At 34.7% G+C, this 20,557-nt stretch overlaps 1 long non-coding RNA gene across 2 annotated transcripts in view; it reads left to right on the plus strand.

Moving 5' to 3' along the window:
• Positions 1 to 20,557, plus strand: part of LOC118166485 — an 88,526-nt gene that overhangs the window by 1,038 nt on the left and 66,931 nt on the right. The window lies entirely within an intron of this gene.

Below are 20,557 nucleotides of genomic sequence, written 5' to 3' on the forward strand. Positions count from 1 at the left end.
GTGTGGGTGGGTGTATGTGGGTGTGTGGGTGTGGGTGGTTTGTTTTCCTAGCATTCTTTAAGCATTTTTTCCCTCTTCTCATCAGAAAATAATCACTTGCACTGGTGTTTTACTCCAAGAAGTAAAAAATAGGTAAAATAGGCAAAATAGACTTACAGAGTAAATAGACTAATAGAGTAAAATAGAACAGAATTTATCAGACAAGGCAAAAATTATTTGAATATAAATACTTTAACAGTAACATGAACAGACTCTGTAGACAGACAGTTTCCAAATTTCCTCTACTTATTTAACACAGTTCATTCTAGTACCTCAAATCACAGTGAAGTTTCTAGTTCTTTTCACAGTATAGCAGGACTTTGGTTTAGGAATCACTGATGAACCACCAGTGTGAAAAAGCCTACCCCATGAAAAGGAGCACACCATCTTGTGTTAAAAAATAAAAATAAAATAGGACCAAGTCAAAGTTTTGGATTCAAACTAGGCAGTGTGGATAGCAGCAGAACTGAACTACAAAATTTCAGACCTAAAAGCCACAAAGTATCTTCCACTTAATTTTTTTGCCTCCTTTGCCATGAATATATTAGACTGGTAATCTGGGACAGATGATCTGTGAAGGAAAAACTAGTGTCTCTAAACTTAGACTTAGCCTACAACAAGCTGAAAGGCTGAAACCTCTTTTTCCTTCTCCACCCCCTTCCTTTTCTGTGCATTTGGTTGAAATGTTTAATTTTGCAGGTGAGGGTTAACGTGCTGATGCTTTCTGAAGGAAACATATTTGATTATATCCCTACTCCAAAGCCACTAGGTTCATTTGTGAGTTTCTTTTTGTGTGAAGATTTTCATTGCCTTTTCTTCCGGTTCCTACAAGTTGCCTCATAATGGCAAGCAGTGCTGTCAGAATAAAACAGATCAAAACACAGAGAAGTATTTGACTTGTTCCATCCAGAGCAGTGCTGTCACTTAAAAGTCTTGAGATGCTCCCATTTCCCCAGATTCCTAAATATTCTAAAATGCCTTAATCCAATCCACAGTGGTCTCAGAGATTTTAATGGCCTCTTTTGATTTGTGATTCAAAATGATGAAACTTCTCAAACATACGCACACACACACACACACACACACACAAAAAGTTAACAAAGTACAACTTTTTCCAAAAATTGGGACCAGAGAAAACAGATATGCTATTCTTTCTTTGTACAGAATCCTGAAGAAATGTGAAGCAATACCTTCAGTGTTTGAGTGGCTTTGGACACTGACATCAGGTAAATGCTCAAAATGTTAGGACATTCTGTGAAGATAGTTCCTACTCTTGAGGCTGTTCCCCGTTGTGAGGTGTGATTAAAAATTAATTGAGCTGAAAGGCAATAAAATTATGATTCTATAGGTAAGTGATTAGGCAACTTGGTGTTTCTGCTCCAGAGAATACTTTGTAAGAAATTATGTAAATATTCATTAGGATATGTCAGGAACTCATGTCTCCCCTGCCATACAAATACTCTAATCGCTATTATCATAGAGTCTTTTGTCCAAAGAATATTTAGTTGGTCTATAAAGTCTAGCAATTTCAGCAGGAGGCTTAAGAGACTTTTCTTGAATACCTAAACATAGTTTTTGAAATATTATCTGAGTTTTAACCCTGACCACCAAAAAATAGAATGAAAGCCCAAAATCAGGGACACCATGAATATGCTGGATTAAAGGAATAGCCACTGTCTCTCTCCTCCATGGTGTTTATGTCTAACCATGGAGGTGGATAGAGAAAAAACATTGTGTCCAGATAGGCAGGGGATATGTTTCTGGACCAGAATTCAGCGTGGGATACCCACACTATGTTGGAAGTGTTACAGTTAGTGTAGAATCAATTCGCTGTGAAAGTAACTATGGAAGAAGTTATAATACTGACACAATGAACACTAACAAATTACCAGAACCAGATGGTAGTACCTCTAGAATTCTATGGAGATGAAATAACTGCATTACTATATATATATGTATTAACATGTAAACAAATCTTCATGGTATCCAAAGACAAAAAGAGGGAAGCACTGAGAAGAACATTCTTCATTAATACTCCCTTCCTTCCTGGACATTTCCAAGGTGCTTTTGGAGAGCATTTAGTCATAGTCTGACTAGAGAGACAAGAAAAAAATCCTACCATCAGACTACCTCCTCATGAAGGACGTTAACCTACAGGTGCTGGACTAGTGGACTAGGTGACTACTTGAAAGAGAAAGGTATAAAAGAGCTCTTGAGAGAAAAACTACTCCTGGAACCTAAGACATTCTTGAGGAAAACAAAAAAAGACAGCAGCACCTTGCACTTGGACTCGTTGAACCTCATTAAGTTGACGTGAGCCTACTTTTCTAGCTTGTCCAGTGTCCTTTGGATGGCATCTCTTCCTTCTATTGTATCCACTGTACCACTCAGTTTGGTATCATCTGCAAGCTTGCTTAGGATGTGCTGGATCCCAATGTCTATGTTGTTGATAAAGATATTAAACAGCATTGGTCCCAAGACAGAGACCACTGAGGGACACCACTTGTCACTGGTCTCCACTTGGACACAGAGCCATTGACCACCACTCTCTGAATGTGGTCTTCAAGCCAACTCCTTACCCACTGAATGGTCCACCCTTCAAACCCATCTCTCTCCAATTTGGAGATCAGGATGTCATGTGGGATCATGTTAAAGTCCTTACAGAAGTTCTAAACCAGCTGCGAAGTTAACGGACAACCTTTGTTACTCACTCTCTTCTGTTTTGTAGACATCCTACCACTTTACAGAGACTAGTGGAGAAAGAATAATAGGGTAGAGGCAACCTTGGTCTGAAGCAGTGCTTGTAAGTTATGTGACAGCCAAAAAGGTACATTTGGGATCTGAATTTTGGACTTAGGTGATTTCAGTGATACTTAGGTGCAACATGGTGGATTTGTTGTTGTTGTTTGTTTGTTTTTATCTGCACACTGCATAGAAAAGAAAATCCTTAGTTCTTACTGGTTGTTTTGCTGTGGCCAAAAAGTAGCTGATTGGTAATAAAGTGCTTACACTTATCTGATGAACTAAACCCTAGTATTTATTTACATAAAATACTGAGCTACTGCAAATGCATTTTAACATCAAACTTTAAGAGGAAGACTAATTGATTTGCATGTGTTGTACATCAAGTCTGGGCATTGGGATCTTCCATATAAGTACAAATTAAGCTGTCAGGTATCTTTGCACTTGTTATTATCTTGTCTTATTTTATCAATTTATGCATGATAATTCAGCTTGCTTCTTTACAGAAGACTTTATGGTCTCTTGATAGCTGGGTTTCTCTCCTCTTGATTTATATTTTCTTTATTTGGAATTGTGGTAAATGAAGTGGAAGGAAAGTGAGAAATGAGTAGCATACCATGAAAGAAGTTTCACTACTTGTTATTTGCTAATACATTTCCAGCATCTCTTGAAATCCCACAACTTTTTAGGACTGTATCACAGAAGCAGATACCAGGAGTTGTTGAAGTAACCAAGATCAGTCAAGAGAATAATACTGCAAATATTTTGTTTATCCTGGAGAAAATTTAGATGTTAGTTCTGCCTAATTTTAGTTTTCATATAATTTGTTTCTGGTTCTTTTAGACATTTTTCAGTTCATAGAGTTTAAAATATGGAGTCAAAGTAGTGCATAGGTCTCTCCTAACCCACGTCTTAGCATTTGTAAAAGGAGACAATAAATTCTAAAACAAGACCAAACTCTGAAACAAATCAGGTTTGGTGTTCTAACAATGAAATTTATATAGCAAATCAAATATGAATACCTGAAATATGTGGGCTGATTTGTACCCAAATGTTTCAGATATATTCATGATAAAATATTTGAAAGAACATCAGTAAAATAGTATCTCAGTTTTAAGCCTCAGAGTTTCAGTATTGTTACTAAATAAACTCCAAGAAAAATATGCTAAGACTAGGACTAGAGAACATTATTATTTTTTATCTCTTTCTTTTCCTCTCATTTCACCATTATAACAGAAAATGCCATTTTACGATTAAATATTTTCCTAAAGCGCACCCTCTAGCTTACATTTATTGGATAATGGGCAGTAAGTAATAATGCAAATCTCTCTATTCCTCTTAAAACTTCACTGAAGATAAAGAAATTACTTCAGTATTTGGAAGCAGAAAGTTAGATAATTGTAGACACCTTGTCTACAATTGTAGACAAGGAGAAACTCTGTGACTATGAAACTTGTGCAGCGCAGCGTAATACAACCCCTTCCACATCCTTTCCTACAATCTGCCTTTGTTTCTCAGCAGAGCGCCTTACAAGGACAAGAAGTAAGTTTAAGGGAGATTCATTCCCCTCACTGCAGAAAAACCCTTCATACCACATTCTAGATTAATTCTCAGTTTCTAAATTTTAGTTTTAGTGGTGTGTTTTTTTTTGCCATTTAATTCCTTTGTCTCTGTGTTTCAATGTTCCATCTTCAAACAGCTCTTAGTGACATTTCCGTCCTCACAGAGAAATTTCCACCCATGTTACTTTCTAAGTCATTCAGATACTAACCATATGTATCTATGTATTTAATATTTTGTTCTTATACTATAGCATTATACTTTCTGTCTGAAGGACTTCTAGTTAAAAGAAAGTAACAGGAAAGGAAGGCAAAAACAATTCTCTGAGAAATTTTGTACAGCTTACTTGATTCCTTTGTAGATCATGGTATGTCATTGTTTTCTACTATTGATTGCTTAGGAAATGCTGATGAATTAATTTATGGAAAGAAATTAGAGGCTTACAGTATCTCAAAAGATACTGAAAGCATAATACTATCTTTCTTTGGTTTGAATCTCCCAGAGCATCTACGCACTAATATATAACCTAACTGAAAGAAATAATGCTAATCTTCTCATATTCAAGAGCAAATGTAGTAAATTAAAGTCCAATTATATCTTTTTTTTAAAAAAAAAAAATAATAAATAAAAAATCTTTAATTCCTTGATAAAATCTCAAATAAACAATTTATACTCTGAGCCCAAAATGTGAGTTTCTACCTGCTTAATTCACCATTGACCACTTCTTCATCTTAAATACTGTTGTTTTTTTTTGTTGTTTGTTTGTTTGTTTGTTGTTTTTTATGAGATGCCTGTATTAAATGAACCTGTTTGGTGCACCTGATATCTTTGGCCCAGTGCAACATTGTGCAATCTGATGAAATATCTCAGAGATCCCTGGAAAGCAATTTTATTTGTAGAAAATCTCTGTAGTGGAAAAGAAACTTGCCAAATATAAAAGTACAGACATGTGAGTTAGACAAGGACTGCACACTGCCATTGTTTTTGTTTAACATCAGCATTGATTGGGGTGACAGATAAGATGTAAAGGGGACTGCCAGACTATCTGAATTTAGTATCATCTTTCTCTGAAGTCTCAGTTCTGCTGATAAAATCATTGTGGTGGTTGAGTTGGTTAAATTGATGGAGCTGATAGGCAATCTGGTCAGAGAAGTAGCGATACTCAAGGGGGGAGGTGAGGAGTAACAGCTGAGCTATGAACTAAATTAATTCCTTATTATCATCATAACTCTTGAACAGTCTTAGATGGTAGCCAGCCTTATCTTAACTTAATATCTACATAGTACTAAATAAGTGTAAACTGCCAACTGTGGTGCTGGATAACCAGTAGCTGTGACTGCTTGTTGGCTATAAAACCTCTGACATATTTTGTTTTGTCACTCTCTTATACAGATAACGACTACAGAATCAGTTACACCCTTATACTGAAATGCACTGGAATATAAAAATATGTGAAGAGTGACAAGCAACATACTGAAGTTTCTCTTGATGTCTTCATCTCAGAAATCACTGAAAGTAAGAACTAACTCTTTCAGCAGGGTTTCAGTTTTGTTGGCTTTATGAGTTTGTGAGATAGGGCAAAGGTGAAAATCTAGATTTACTCTAGGCAGTTGCCATGGCACAGAGCTACTAATAGCAAGTTACCAAAGAATGATCACTTGGGCACTGACATTTACAGAGGTGCAATATTAGACAATAATAGATATATACAGAGTGTTAGACCTCACAGAAGACAAAGCAAAATGGTTAAAGCATTTAAAAAAGTTGCAGTTCTGACATTTAACTGAAACTTTGTGTTGTATCAATGAATATACATAAATCACATTATTTAACTGCAAAATATAGGAATTCAGATTGAAAAGTGAGAAAGATGGGATCAATTTGTTTTGATTGTTTCATGAAAAATACTTGTATTTAAACAGTGGCTATCAATGCAAACCAAGATGAAAGTGTTTCTTGTAAGGGATGAAAGTGCTGAGAAAACATCTTGGCTTTAAGGAACTATAGGCAAGTGCCATTTTTTTAAACTGAATTGTAGAAGAACATACAAAACCTGGGATTTTCTCTAACAAATTCTGGAGCGACCTTACACTTCTGTGTTTTAAAGGACTCCAACTTTGGTATGCTTCAAGATCCAGGGAGGTTTTCTTTCCCAGTTCACTAGAGACAAAATCCATTTGACTTTCTGACCCAAGGCAGTCCTTACATCTTCACCCAATAGTCAGGCTGCTGCAGTAACCCACCCTTTGTCCAAATCGAGCAGATCTTGGACATGCATCCCCAATAAAAGCACAAGCACAAACACACACGTGGAATGCACACATTTCCTTCCAGTAGCTGCTGAGTCCATGTTCTTAGAAGTCTCTGGCCCCCATTCCTATAGTCTGCTTAGTACCTGTCTCCAAATATCATCCCACTCATCAGCTACTCAAGATTGAAGGTCACTGGTGTCTCTCACACACCCACTTAAGGGTGTGTGAGAAAGAAAAGGAACTCATTGTTACAGAACAACAGGGTTCTTTGAATATTGGACAATAAAATGGCAACAGACCATGGACTAAGTCTGATAGATTTTATTATAACTACAGACACTGACTGCCAGTATAATTAAGCCTGCACAGAAACTGAGCAATCTAAGAGTAAGTAAAAGGGAAAGGGAAAATCTACTTGCCATCTAAACAAGGTGTAATTGTGTAATGCCCTCAGTTATCAAGGGTATCATGATATTTTCACTACTCACTACTGTTGTGAATAAAAAAATAAATAAAATATTTGGCTGTAATTTGTGTTTGAGAAATGGGAACCAAGAAAAAACAATGTTTCAAAGGAGAACACTAACTGAAAGATTTCCATGGAGAGAACATAAAAGGTTGTTTCCTTTTTTATTTTTTAATTGTTCTATTCCTTAAACTTTTCCTAAAAATAAAAAATAAAAAAAATAATTAAAAAAAATGTTTTCTTTAATCATGGTATCCCAAGTGTAATGTCAAGAGTTCTATAGATCAAAACATTATTAAGAAGAAGAACAGCAAAAAATAATAGCAGGATTTGTCCTATTTATTATTTTTTATTATTTTTGGAGGGTTCACAAGGGAGGAAATATGGTTACAACACTAACGAGTACATATGAGTAAATAAAGGTCATTGTTAGTTATCTACTGATCTGGGGAACAGATTAAAGCGTTTAGTATTTCTTACATAAAATGAATACACTTTTGGCTAACAGCATGGCCAGGTACATTAGGCAAAGCTGCTGCTCTGCCTCGATTTGTGTTTATTTGTTGTTGTTTGTTTGTTTCTTTTGTTGTTGATTTGTTTTGTTTTGTTTGTCTCTCAAAGATATTTTCAAAGTTCATCCCGCTGGTAATAAGCTCATTGTGAATTCAGATTGACAGTGGACAAGAGCCAGTCCATTTAATCCTCAAACATTTCCACAGTGTTTATAGAGGCTAACAATCAAGAGTGCCTATAGTTTCATCAATAGCTTTTCAGGAATTTTAAAGAATAATATCTCCAAGTTTCTTGTCACTAGTTACTGTGGACTGTGTAATGAATCCATCTTTAGCTAATACTCCACCAAGCTCTGGCTCAGCTGCTATAGTCTGTATACAGACTATTTATTACAAAATATTTCTGTCATTACCAGGTCTGCATCCAGAAACAGATATGGATCATACAATATCAAGAAATTGTAAGGAAAATACATTCTGGGAACTCAGAGGTTTCTTTGAGGGTTTTATTTTTGAGATTTCTATGAAACAGGTTAATGTAAATGCACACATAGATACAGTCAAAGTCCAGATCACATCCTCAATTTGATTTTGTGTCTTGAGCCTCTGATTTTCACTGAGGTTCCATTTCATGAACCTCAGTTTCCATTCAGGTACAGATAAGTGTACCTTGGCATATGAGTTCTTCAGACCCCACTCTCCAGATGATATGAAATTAATGTAATAGCTGATACAGTTACTCCTTTTAGCAAAGCTTTTGCACCTACAGATCTATTATTGACTTTCACCAACTCGCTTTTTCATAAGTTTACTTAAATACTGCAGCTTCTCTACCATTGACACTTCAAACAAATCAATCCTTACCATTTCCTATGAAATTTGTTCTTTAGTATGCTCATTGCTTATGAAAAATGAAAGATGCCAAAATATTTTTTTCCATCTGCCTGATAAATAATAATAATAATAGTAATAATAATAAAATGAGAGATCACCAGGATATGAAATTATTTTTTTTACCGTTTTTTCTTCCTTTTTTTTTTATTTATTTATTTTATTTTCTTTTTAAAATTATCTAGATATTATTTCTCCTTTATGTTTTTGTTCCATCCCATTTTAGTACACATAAGTTTGAAGAGAAATAAATACCCAGAGGACAGACAGGAAAAAGGAAAAAGTTTTCTCTCTCCTTTAGTCATTTGCTAGCATATTAGGAAAGGTTTTCAGTTTGGCCCACTGATTAAAATACACAATACTGAGAGGAAGATTGAGGATACAGTTGAAGGAGCTGTGTTTATATGATTCAATGCTAAGTTATTTGCAGTGATAGATAATCTCTAACTATTGGCTACCAAAAAGCTTGTCTTTCTTCTTTTAGACCTGATTGTCCCTCCTCTGCAAAAACTGTGCTTTATTTTTTTGATTACAAATACCAGTTATTACCCAAATAACTGTTTTCTAACCACTTTAAATGTATTGCTTGATTAAGTTATTTGCCCTATTTTTTCTTGTCTAGTATTATCTGGACAGTATGACTGATACTTATGTCATGGTAAATATATGCTCCAGAAAGCAGTTGAATCTTGTGTTTATTTTTTTATTTTATTTTTTCCTCCTTCTTAAATAACTCCAGCGGAAATAAATTTAATAAGGTCCTCCTTACTCTCTTTCTACAAAAGCTGAAGGTTTTGTTGCCTTCATCACACATTTTTTTAAGTGCTATATTATCTTTTTAATACCATAATGACCAGAAATAGGATAATACCTGAAACCTCTTTTCTTCTGAAAATTAATATCCTTTAATATATGTCACAGAATACATCCAGATCTTTGACTACATTAGCTTATCCTGATGGTTAAAGTATTTTTAAAAATATATCAATTGGCAGTGTAGTTTCCCTTGAGAAATTTTGTCCTCGATAATCTCTATTTTTCTATTATTTTAATTCACTTCATAAAAAACACTCTGTGGCCAATATTGAAGGCTAGCAGGAGGTACAGTCAATTTTATATGATATAAACTGAGACTTTCAAATTATAATGGCTATTGGAGTTCCTGTTGTCTGGTACAATCTCTAAAGTCACTGACATAATTTTGATGTAAAAGTTTTTTATAGATTACAAGTCAGGTGAAGTAAATATTCTTATGAGAGCTTGACATGCAGAAGTAGTTATTTATTTTGGGAAACTGTCTGAATTTTCTCAGGAGTGCTTAATATGGTCTATTACTTGTATCTGCTTTGTCTTTCTGTCTTTCAAGGCTGTTACATTCACCTCACTAGCCTAAGGGAACCCCATATACAGTATTTATATTTCTGACCACCTTCAGTTATTCAGTATGATATTTATTTTGTTTTATTATATTGGTGTGATAAATTAGGCAAAAAGATGCCTCTGACTCTGAGGAAGTAAAAGCTGTGTTTACCATGGTATCTTCCAAATCATGCTATCTTCCAGAAATGAGTTTCCATCACTGACAAAACCCCATCCCCTGAGAACAAAATGGTTTTCTTTCTGTAATACCTGATCAGACACTGAGGTTTAAAAATAAGCAATTTAATGAAATCATCTCAAGTGGAACATAATTTTGAGCTTTTCCACTTCTGAGGAATTTTTTTGTAGTGAAGATTTTAGCTTGTTCCTGTGTTCACATATGGGAACACATCTCACTATGGCTACATGTACACCAGCAAATTAAGTGTATCCAGACATATCTCCAAGCAATGAGACCTACTTGTACAGAATGTCTCTTTTCTTTTCTAACAAACCATTTAAACCCCCACAACAGGTCTGTGTGTGAACTGCTTGCTGGAAAGGCTCCTGGGCTCCTCCAGTTGCCAAACCAGGTCCAGAAAATGATCAGGGAAAGAACTTGTTGGAAGTGACCAAAATCATGTCAGAAAAACATTGAATGATTTACTAGCATAAATTATCATGCTCCAGTGACAGAGAACCTGCTCAGGCATGTTCAGCTTTGCTACTATAGATGAAGACCATGTCATTTCTCCCTGAGAGGCATTTTTTCTGCTAACCAGCTGGGCCAAAACTGCTCTCATTTAATTTTCTTTCTGTAAGTTTTTCTCTTTCAGTGACCAAGATAATGACTAAAGGGGCATAAGAGTAACCTTTTCAAAGTGTGAGTCACAATATATAAGGAGAAGAGGTATTTCTACATAGATAGCTAGAAGGTGTAGGAGAGAGGGAGAACAGCCAGCCACCATGCAAACATATTTATATAAAACCTTCTCTGGGAGACCTAAAAAATTTCTAAAGTTGTAAAAGCTTTCCCCACGAGACAGTGCCTGTCTTGATTATTTTTAACCTTTGATCATCGTGTCTACAGAAAAACTCCTCTTCTAAACAAAACATTATTAGTCACTCAAATTAAAATATGCTGCATAGCAAATGTGAAGATAACAGTAGAGATTTTTTTTTTCTTAGCACTGAAGCTTCTCTTTTTTCTTTTTCTTTTTTTTTTTCTTTTTTTTTTTTCTTTTGTTGTTGTTGTTGGTGGTTGATTGGTTGGTTAGTTACAAATCTTGTGCATGTTACCATCATCCTATATAAAGGACAGCCTTGCTTGCATCTCTGTGTGCAAGTTCATATTTTCTACAAGTTAAATTTTTTACTTTGTCCTACCAAATTCATTTGTATGCCTTAAATCTTGTCAGACTATCTTACCCTACTTCAGTAACATTGTCTTCTGCCTTTTCCCCAGCATTACTGTTTTCAGGTATATAAAGACTCTTTCATTCTCCATAGTTTTCTACAGTTTTATGTGTGTGGCTTTTAATATATCCCTACTATACAGGAATACAAGGAGGAAAGAATGACTTTTGCATTTGGACCAGATAGTGAAGAAGTTTGTGTTCATTTTCAGGTCCAGTGGGAAATTATTTTCTTCTTCCTGTCAGCTCACTGGGCCATCTTTGTGCTCTGAATATGTTACTTTTCTTCTCTCTGGGCACACATCTGAACACAAGTGTGCTCAGATGAACTTCTCTGTTGTGTCCACTTGGGACTCTGAGATAACAAAGGACACGAATTCCTTACGGTGCCATAGCAGAGCCTGCATTTTATTGATGGGGGAACTTTTCACTCTTGTGTCAGAGACATCAGCAGGTAGCTTGCTCTTACTGGTGTATTCATATTAGTCACATTAATCTTAATTGTTCTTCTACTTTCATTAGACCCAAGGGTACGGTCCATCTTGCATGTATCTTCAGAGCTTCTATTCACTTAATGAAGAAAAGTTCTAGCTCAGTAGGCAAAAGGTACTTTAATTTTGTTACCTTTTGTATCCTAAATGAAAGACCTTCAAGTTCTCCTAATTTCATAATTATTTTTAACCTCCTGGATTCCTAAAGGTAACTTCAATCTATTGGAGAAGGAGTAAATTAAAACTAAAGCCACACTAGTTCAAATGAATGATGGCATTGAAAACAATTATGTGTTAAAACCAAAAATCTGTAAATTTGACATTTTATCTTTTAAGGTTAGATTCATTTCACCTAGCTTTTGTTGTAAGTACAATAGATAGTATGCATTGCCTTCATAAACTGCATCTCTCTCTCTGTGAATAATAGAAAGGTCTTAGGTAGTTACTGTAAATGGCTGTTAAACTTTTAAATGGACAAAATTATATGGGTCCCTCTTAATGTATTGTCTTATCCTTTCTACTTGAAAATCCATGACTGTGAAGAGCAAGTCCTGACTATATTTAAGACTCCTTCCCTCCCCCTCCCCTGCCCCAACCCATTTGTAGGACAAACTAAGCAAAGAAAAATAGGAATGAAATACTGGTACATATGTTGGAACAAGTTTACCCACGACTATGTAGAAGATTGATGAGAATATAAAAACTGAGTTTCCTGTCTGCTTATTCAACCCCCTGTCTGTAAAAACACAAATGGGTGAGAGCGTGATCCATCCCACCTAACTTCAAATAACAGAGCTAATTGTCCAGGTGTCTTCTGCAACCAAGCAAAATAGTTCCAGAGTCCAATGTATTCATCCATTTTAGATAGCTATCTCAGAATGGGATGAATCACTGTATTTAGTTACCTATTTGACCAGAGTGATGACAGAAGAAGGTTAGGTGATTGACAACAGCTCCCAGCTACCTTTTAGATGGCTACAGGCTACACACTGGAAAGGTTCATTTACCAAGGGATGGAAATTATTTTTCACAGGAACTTGCAAGATTTACAGGTTTGCTTTTGAGTTGCCCTCAAGCCAAACACCAAGCATTCTTAATGGTTTCACACAGAGGGAATAGTTATTTTCCAGTGGAAAATATGAGCACTTTGATTCAGAAGGGAACATGTGTTTTTTGAGGTGGACAATAAGTGGATGTGAACTCCACATTATGTAGGAAATTCAATTTGAATTTGAATCTGCTCATCCTGGGCCAGAGCAAAATGTACCATTGCTCTGCATCAGAGGAGAAAGATATTTTTTTTTATGGATTTTTTTTTGTCTCAGCTGAAAACCAGTTCTAGGGATAACTACCTTCACAGAAGAGAGGTCAAAGACAGACATTAAAAAATGAGAACTTTTACATATTTGCAAGTAGGACTTGCAAAGAATATCTATTAAAATGTAATTATTATAGTGCTGCTTCTGCTAGATACATTCTGTGAAGCAAAATGCATAACAAATTGGGGAGTTTTCCAGCCAACCACAAAACTTTTGCTAGTATTAGATTTCCATTTCAAAAGAAACAGTCAAATGTCAAGATTTAGAAGAATATGTAATCATTCCCTCTTATATACACCTACATTACATTAAAAAAAAAAAAAAAAAAAAGTATTCTGTATCATTTTCAATAATGTACATTTCTTTTAGTAATACAACTCCAACAGATTTGACTAATAGTTCTATGTTTGGTGTTTTTTGTTTGTTTGTTCTTTTGCTTGGGGGGGGGGGGGAAGGGGGGGGGAAGGTGGGCTAACATTGCAAGTTATAATTGCATAAGCCCCAAAAGTTTATTCTTTTTAAGTAAACTACTATGAAATTATTCCTTCTAATAATGTAAATCATGACTCTGGGAAAAAAAATAAAAAATAAAATGGTTCTGTGGTTTTAGGAAGAGTACAGATCTAGAATAGCAAGCAGTCCTTGCCTTAAAAAAATTGCCTTTACAATCATGATGATTGCACAGAGGTGAAAAAAATATATTGTTCTGTCAGAACTAGCATATGCATGGACTTTATTTGCCCAAGCTAATTGTTCATACAAATTGGGCAGGGAGCTTATCATCTGTCACTCGGATATGACCCATGTAATTGAAGCTATAAACTTGCTATAAAGTTTTTTTTCTAACAATTTTACTTACTTTCAATAACAAGATAAAGAACTGTTTGTGAAATTGATATTCATACATATATCAAAAAGAGAATGTGACAGAGAAGACAGGGCTAGAAGGCAGCTAGGAATAATAAGATATAGGGTGGAATTTAATATGAAATTTGCAGCAATGCTTTTTCATTAGTTTATCCTACTTCCTCCAGTTTTCCACAAGTAGTCCAGTTATTAATTTGTTATATTAAATCACTGTATTCTTCAAGCAAACTTTTAGCTGATTTATCTGCCTGGAAATGAATTATTAAACCAAATTAATAAGCTGAATTTCCACAAACTGTGTTTTATTCTAGCAATTCAAGATATTGACATATTAGGAATTTGGGAGCTAGGTTCATGATGTGATTTCTGCATGCATTCTCTGACACCAAACAAGAAAGGATTTAATTTAGTACCATTAATGGAGATACTACACTAGTTGTATGCACCATATCATGCCCCTCCAGCCTTTGGAAAAAGTGCTGGCTTTTAACATAGCTTGTTCAGAAAGCAAAACAGCAACAAAAACAACAAAACAGCGTCCATACCTGATTTTACATCTATTTGCACTCCTTGAGTTATCTACCTAGAAATATAATATTGACAGTTCTGTAACCTTTCATGTTCCTATATGTTAATATTCTGTGTGGGGGCACATATATATACATACATACAAATACACACATATATATACTGCAACTAGAAATGTTCACCTTTACATACATCTTCAGTAAGAGGTCATTTAGTATACTGGCACTCTGCTGAGTTGATAGGTGTGCTGTATTATATTTATTTTTCAATGTTCCAAAACCATCTCACTCCAAGATGTCACCATTTTGTACCTCTGGCACTTCTCTTAGAAGACAAGTCTTTATGAAAGAAATCTAAATAAGCAAAAACATTTTTTGTCACCAAGGAGATTGTGATTTTACATTGGGAATCCAAACAAATATTCTTCAGACATTAACACTGTGAAATGAATACAATAGACACTAGGAGGGACAAGGGAGAGTGTTAAAGAAAAAAAAAAAAAAAAGTTTCATGAACAATCCACTTTTCAGAAATAAAGCTTTAATTATTTTGAACCATATTATTCTCCTAACAAAAAGCTCCCATGTTGCACTCTTTATACTGACTGAATGTTCATTGATTGAATACAATCAGTTGTTGCCAATGGTCTGGTATTCTGGTATTTCATTAATTGCACCAAATTCCTTTGTTGATAATTTTGGAAATACTTTTATTCAAGGGGTTTTATTTTGTTCCAGTGATTTCAGAGGGATTCTGCACCTAATGCCCTCCTGTTTCCATGTGAAGATAATCATGACATGATTTACATACACACAAACACAGAAAGACTATGGGGAATGCTTGTGTAACAAACTGAGCAAAAATTGTGCCCAAAAGAGAAGGTATTTACCACTGACATTATTTGAAGGAAGGGCATAAACAAGTTCTAGATCTAAATTTTCCTCATAATGGAAATGCAGGGGTAAAAAGGCATTGAAGAGTTGAAAAAATCGCCAAAATATATTCAGGAGAACTATGTTGTGCATTCATCAGAGCAGGCTGTTAAGACACAAACAGGAATTTTGCTCTTTGGTAGGAAATCTGTCCCTTGACAACAGCAACATTTCTTCTGGCTTTCTTTTTCTTATATTCAGTCTTAGATATTAATTGAGTGGGGGGTTCTTTTTATTTTCTTTGTTGTTCTTCTTTAAGCGTAAAAATGTGATCGACCTTCTGAATATTCTGTATTTTCAATTCCAGAAAATCTTATCTGGCTCAAACAACGAAGCTTGTTATCAAACATGAATAATCAAAGCCTGTTATAATGTATATCATGTCTGTTTAAAGTATTTTACTTGTGAAGTATTCTTGTGCTTGGATTGAAAGCATAAAGTGAATTTCTTCATGCCCTTCCATTGGGTGCAAAATCAAAAATAACTGATGTTTACACAGAGGAAATAAATTCCATGGGAAAAATAAATAATAAAAAATAAAAATAAAAATAAATATAAATATATCTCAGACTGACGATATTTCCTTAATTTTTAAAATCATCCACAAATAGAAAAGAACATAGAAGTTCACAGACTCGTTTCTTAGCCATTTACATTCTTATCTTACTTTATAGGCTCCTACAAAACTGTGATCGTATATTTACAGATGATCCATGTAAGTTACTCTCCTTAGCAACTAACCCGTTATTTGGCATAATCTGTTTCACCTCTTCACAGTTCTGCAAGTGGCTTGATTTTCTGTGTCTATACTTTGGTCCTAATAATTTTTATAACATCTCTAAGGATTGGAATGATGCCTTGCATCCCCTCAGAGAAATCTGAGGTTGGGAAGATGCTTCAGTGCTATCTGTGATCTAGATATATGAAATAGCACATCTGGAGACAGTTACAAACACTAATAGGGGAATTTCATTTGCAGAATCAAAGCAGCCTATTCTACCCACCCATCTTGGACCAAACCTGTCTTCAAGCACTGCTTTTTATATGTAACTGTTCACCACCAAAAATGTTTCATTCTTTTTCTGGGACTCTGGATCTTTCCCAGGTTTTATTAAACTATTGAAGGCATGCCTTTTATGACCAAGATTTTTTTTTACAATAAGCACAGACTCTGTGCTAAAAGAAAAAAAAAAAAAAAAAATCTCTCTCAAGTGTTAAAAATGTTAATAAAACTGTGAGTCAGATGAAGATAGTGTTTATGGATGACTTCTGGATACTTTATAATCTAATTAAAAACAAAGAAACAAAGAAACAAACAATAAACACATTTTGAGGAATCAGTTGTACCCAATTGCTGCAGTAAACATTATTCTGTAGGATATTTCTTTAGCTGCTTTTATTCCCTGCTTGTTGTATCATTCCTTCCTACCATAATCAGAAATCTTTCCCTCTCCGCCCTTCTCCCTACCACCTGAAAATATAAACTGCTTAATACTTTTTTTTTTTTTTTTTTAATTTATTTGTTTTGTTTTTTAATCTCCCAAAGTTTAAAAATGATGCTTTATATTCTTCAACAACCATCACCAAGGAGGAATATGGCAGCTGTTCAACAGCTTGTGGTACTGCACTACATGACATTTAGGGAGAGAAGGAACTATACTTGAAAGTACCTGACAGATTTGTATGAAGATGAACATAGTTTTTCAAACAGAAAGCTAGCCAGTACAACAAAGCTAGCTTTGTGTGCATCTTCCTTTTGCAAAACATACTATGTGTCCTTTGATAACCATAAATGATTAGAAATATAATTTTGCTTGTTCTCCAAGAAGCATTCTTCCATACTACCAGGCTCAGTTGTGTAGCAGTGATACAGAGGGTATCACTACAGAACAAGCCCAGGGGGACTTTTGCTTAGGATCTGATGAAATCAAAACCGTCGAGAAACATGGTTCTGAGGCACAGAGATGTTATGAAATTAGAAGGTAAGAAGGAATACTTACTAATCTTTTTATGCTGTTTATGACTGACTGTGATTAGAAGCTAACAGAGGCTTTAGAGATTAGAATCACAGACAAGTGAAATCTAAACCAGTATGTGCAGAAGAAACCAACATGAATAATAGCCAAATTTTGATGGTGTCTAAAGATTTATAGAAAATATTTTATTTCTTCTCTGAAGGACATAATCTTGCACCTAAAGAAATTTAAAGCATTATTTGTTATGAATTTGTCACTTCACCATGTCAACTAAAAACTTTATCACAAATCTCAAGGTATCTGATGAGTTTCTTAAAGCCTCAGCAATAGTTTCCTGAGCAATTGTATAGGAATCTCAGCTTTAAGCTTCTTCCCCTTTTGCCAATGTCATTATGCTGTCTTGAGGCAATCGTGTCACAAGTCCAAAGAGCATATTTGCTGTGCTTGCACAGAACAATTAAGTGCTGGATGTGCAATGTGTCTGTTCGCATTATTTATATGGCACACAGTCTCATTTTTATCTCTCCTCATGTAAATACTGGGAAAATATCACTTTTTTTTTTTTCTTTTCTTTTTTTTTTTTTTTTTTTAATAAAAATGTTTTAAGGGGCTATGAATTCTTTGCATTTCCAAAATGTTGCTTTCTAGCTATTCTGATATTGCTGGAGTGCTGGAGTTAGACACTGTTTTTGCATGGCATCACCACCGGTGGAAGCAGTAGAAATAGCATGGTACTTTCTTTTTTCTCATACCCTTTGAGAGACACAAAATCGTACTCCAGCCTCACTTTTCCCCTCACTTAGACACCTCTTGTGGTCCCACAATCTCTGCATAACTATACCAGCATTCTCATGTTGTAGAAAATAAGTTTACCACTGAGAGGAAGGAAGATAAGAAACAGGACTTTTTTCCACTTTGCAAATCTTAGAGAGAAGACAAGAAAAAATGGGAGAGAGAAGCAAAGAGAAAAGAAAAGAAGAGCAGGGCTTTTCTAGACCTGTGATACAAAACAAAGTACCAAACTCTCATGCATACCATGTTCAATGATTACCAGTGCTGGCATTGGAAACAGTTTTTTATTTAATTTGGTGTTACTTGCCTTTTGAATTACAATACTAATGCCTAATCTTAAAGTTATTCACCATGCAAACTATATAAACAATAAATTGGATCTTCCTCCCTTGTTACATATGCACACACAATGTTTATGTTCCTTTTAACTCCTATGATAACCATGGAAGAAATCTTTGTTAAACCTTTATTTATAGAAGGTATTCAGTTTTCTCATATAATTGAAATAAACTAGCAATAGCAGTGATCAGTCTCTGACTCTTAGCTTTGGTATCTTCACCAGAGACAATCTTTCAAGAATAGTTGATATGACCTAGTATCAATTCTCCAGAAAATGAATTCAGTTGCCCAGACATCTGTTAGCACGTCAAAATTAGACTGCACCGATTAGTTCTCTACAGGCAGAACCCTTTTTTTTTTTTTTTTTTTTTCTATGTATTCATTGCACAATTCTCTTATGACCTCAAGAAGAAACTGTAATGAGAACCAGGAGGGACTATTAGGCCTCTTGAGATATAAAGCTGACAAAGTGGGTTAGGTTTATGTTTAATATTTATAAAGCAAATAATTTAGCAATACTTCATTATTCTCTGTGTAGGATTCGGAAGGTTCTTACCACAGCAACAGGATTTTATATTCCACTGAATCAGGACTTGTGGGATTTACCTTCATTGCCTGATTTTAGAAGCACAAACTTAGGCATGATTTTTATTTTGCTTCATAGAGGAGGAAACAGGCTTAGAAATATCATGAAGGTTTCAATATTTTATTAACTCCTTCCTCTAGTAATTTTTAAATGCCCTCTTGAGTACATCCATATAGATAAACACAAATTTCAGATTCTCTCTTGAGATCCACACATTTCATTTACTGATTAGTTACTGGCAGAGTCAGTCCATTAGAAACTAGACTTTCACTGGGTGATCAGTGAATTTATTTAAATTCTGATGGGATCTTGGAGCTATTTAGTGTAAGAGATGTGAGCTTTGGAAAGAATTTGATGTGTGGAATGAAACAAGTGAAAGAAAAAATTAATCTTGCCATATGAATTAATAGCCTGTATATGCTCCTGTTAAGAATCATGGGGTAAGATACACACACATGCACGCTATGTTACACCTACTTGGTCCTGGAAGTATTTTCACTGGCATTTATTTCATACACTGTTTGCAAGTCCTGTTTGTTTTAATAAAGCCAAGCATTCAAAGTCATCACATTTTTCTCCCTATCAGCTTCTTTCCATTGCCTCTGATAACCCTTAAATCAATTCTGTTGCTGGTAGGCTAGAAAACATCTCAATCCTTCATTCACTCAGCCCTCCCACTGAGTTATTCTTATATATTTTTTCCTTCCCAATAGCATGTAGATCCAAGCCATGCTTTTGGCTTTGAAAACTAAAAATAGTCTCCTCCTCCAATTGATTTACAAAGTGTTATTATGCTCACATTTCATTTTCACTGACTTACAGGACACCTTTTCTCTTTTGATCCAAAACAATCACTAAAATTTGTATTATTGATTATGTCTATTTTCCATTTCCTACACTTTTATTTTGTTATGGCTTTGTATTCTATTTCATTCAACCTTTATGTGCTCCTTTTTTCAAATGTATTCTAAGAACTGTAGCTGGATTTTTGTTAGTATATCTTTTTCTAAGGAATTTTTGGCAAGCATTTTTATGGTCTTCACAGATAGCTTTAGCTATATGTGCTATCTTAGCTATCACTAAATATATATATATATATATATAAGTTTATGTGCCTTGCAGAATATCAATCATTTTTAGAGATAATCAAAATATGAAAAAGTATATCAAAATTATTCCCCCTCATTTTTCAATTTCTAATTTGGAGTTGTAATTTTATCAAAATTCTGTTTTGACATATTTCAGAGAGCTCACTGTTTATTTCCTATTGGAAGACTCACAGTATCTCTCATTACAAAGGATAATTTAACAAAATTAATGTATTAGACCAGCATTTGTCAAAGTCAAAACCAACTCTTAAACATATGAAATCAAGAAAAGTTAGTTTTCAATAAAAATATACTAGAAATTTTGGGTTCACCAAGCTGTTTAGAGTACCTTCATTTTTACTAGTACTTGTGTAAGTGGTTAGGGGGACAGGTGGTTGTTTTT

This window comes from Oxyura jamaicensis, chromosome 4 (genome assembly GCF_011077185.1).
Source record: "Oxyura jamaicensis isolate SHBP4307 breed ruddy duck chromosome 4, BPBGC_Ojam_1.0, whole genome shotgun sequence".
NCBI lineage: Eukaryota > Metazoa > Chordata > Aves > Anseriformes > Anatidae > Oxyura > Oxyura jamaicensis.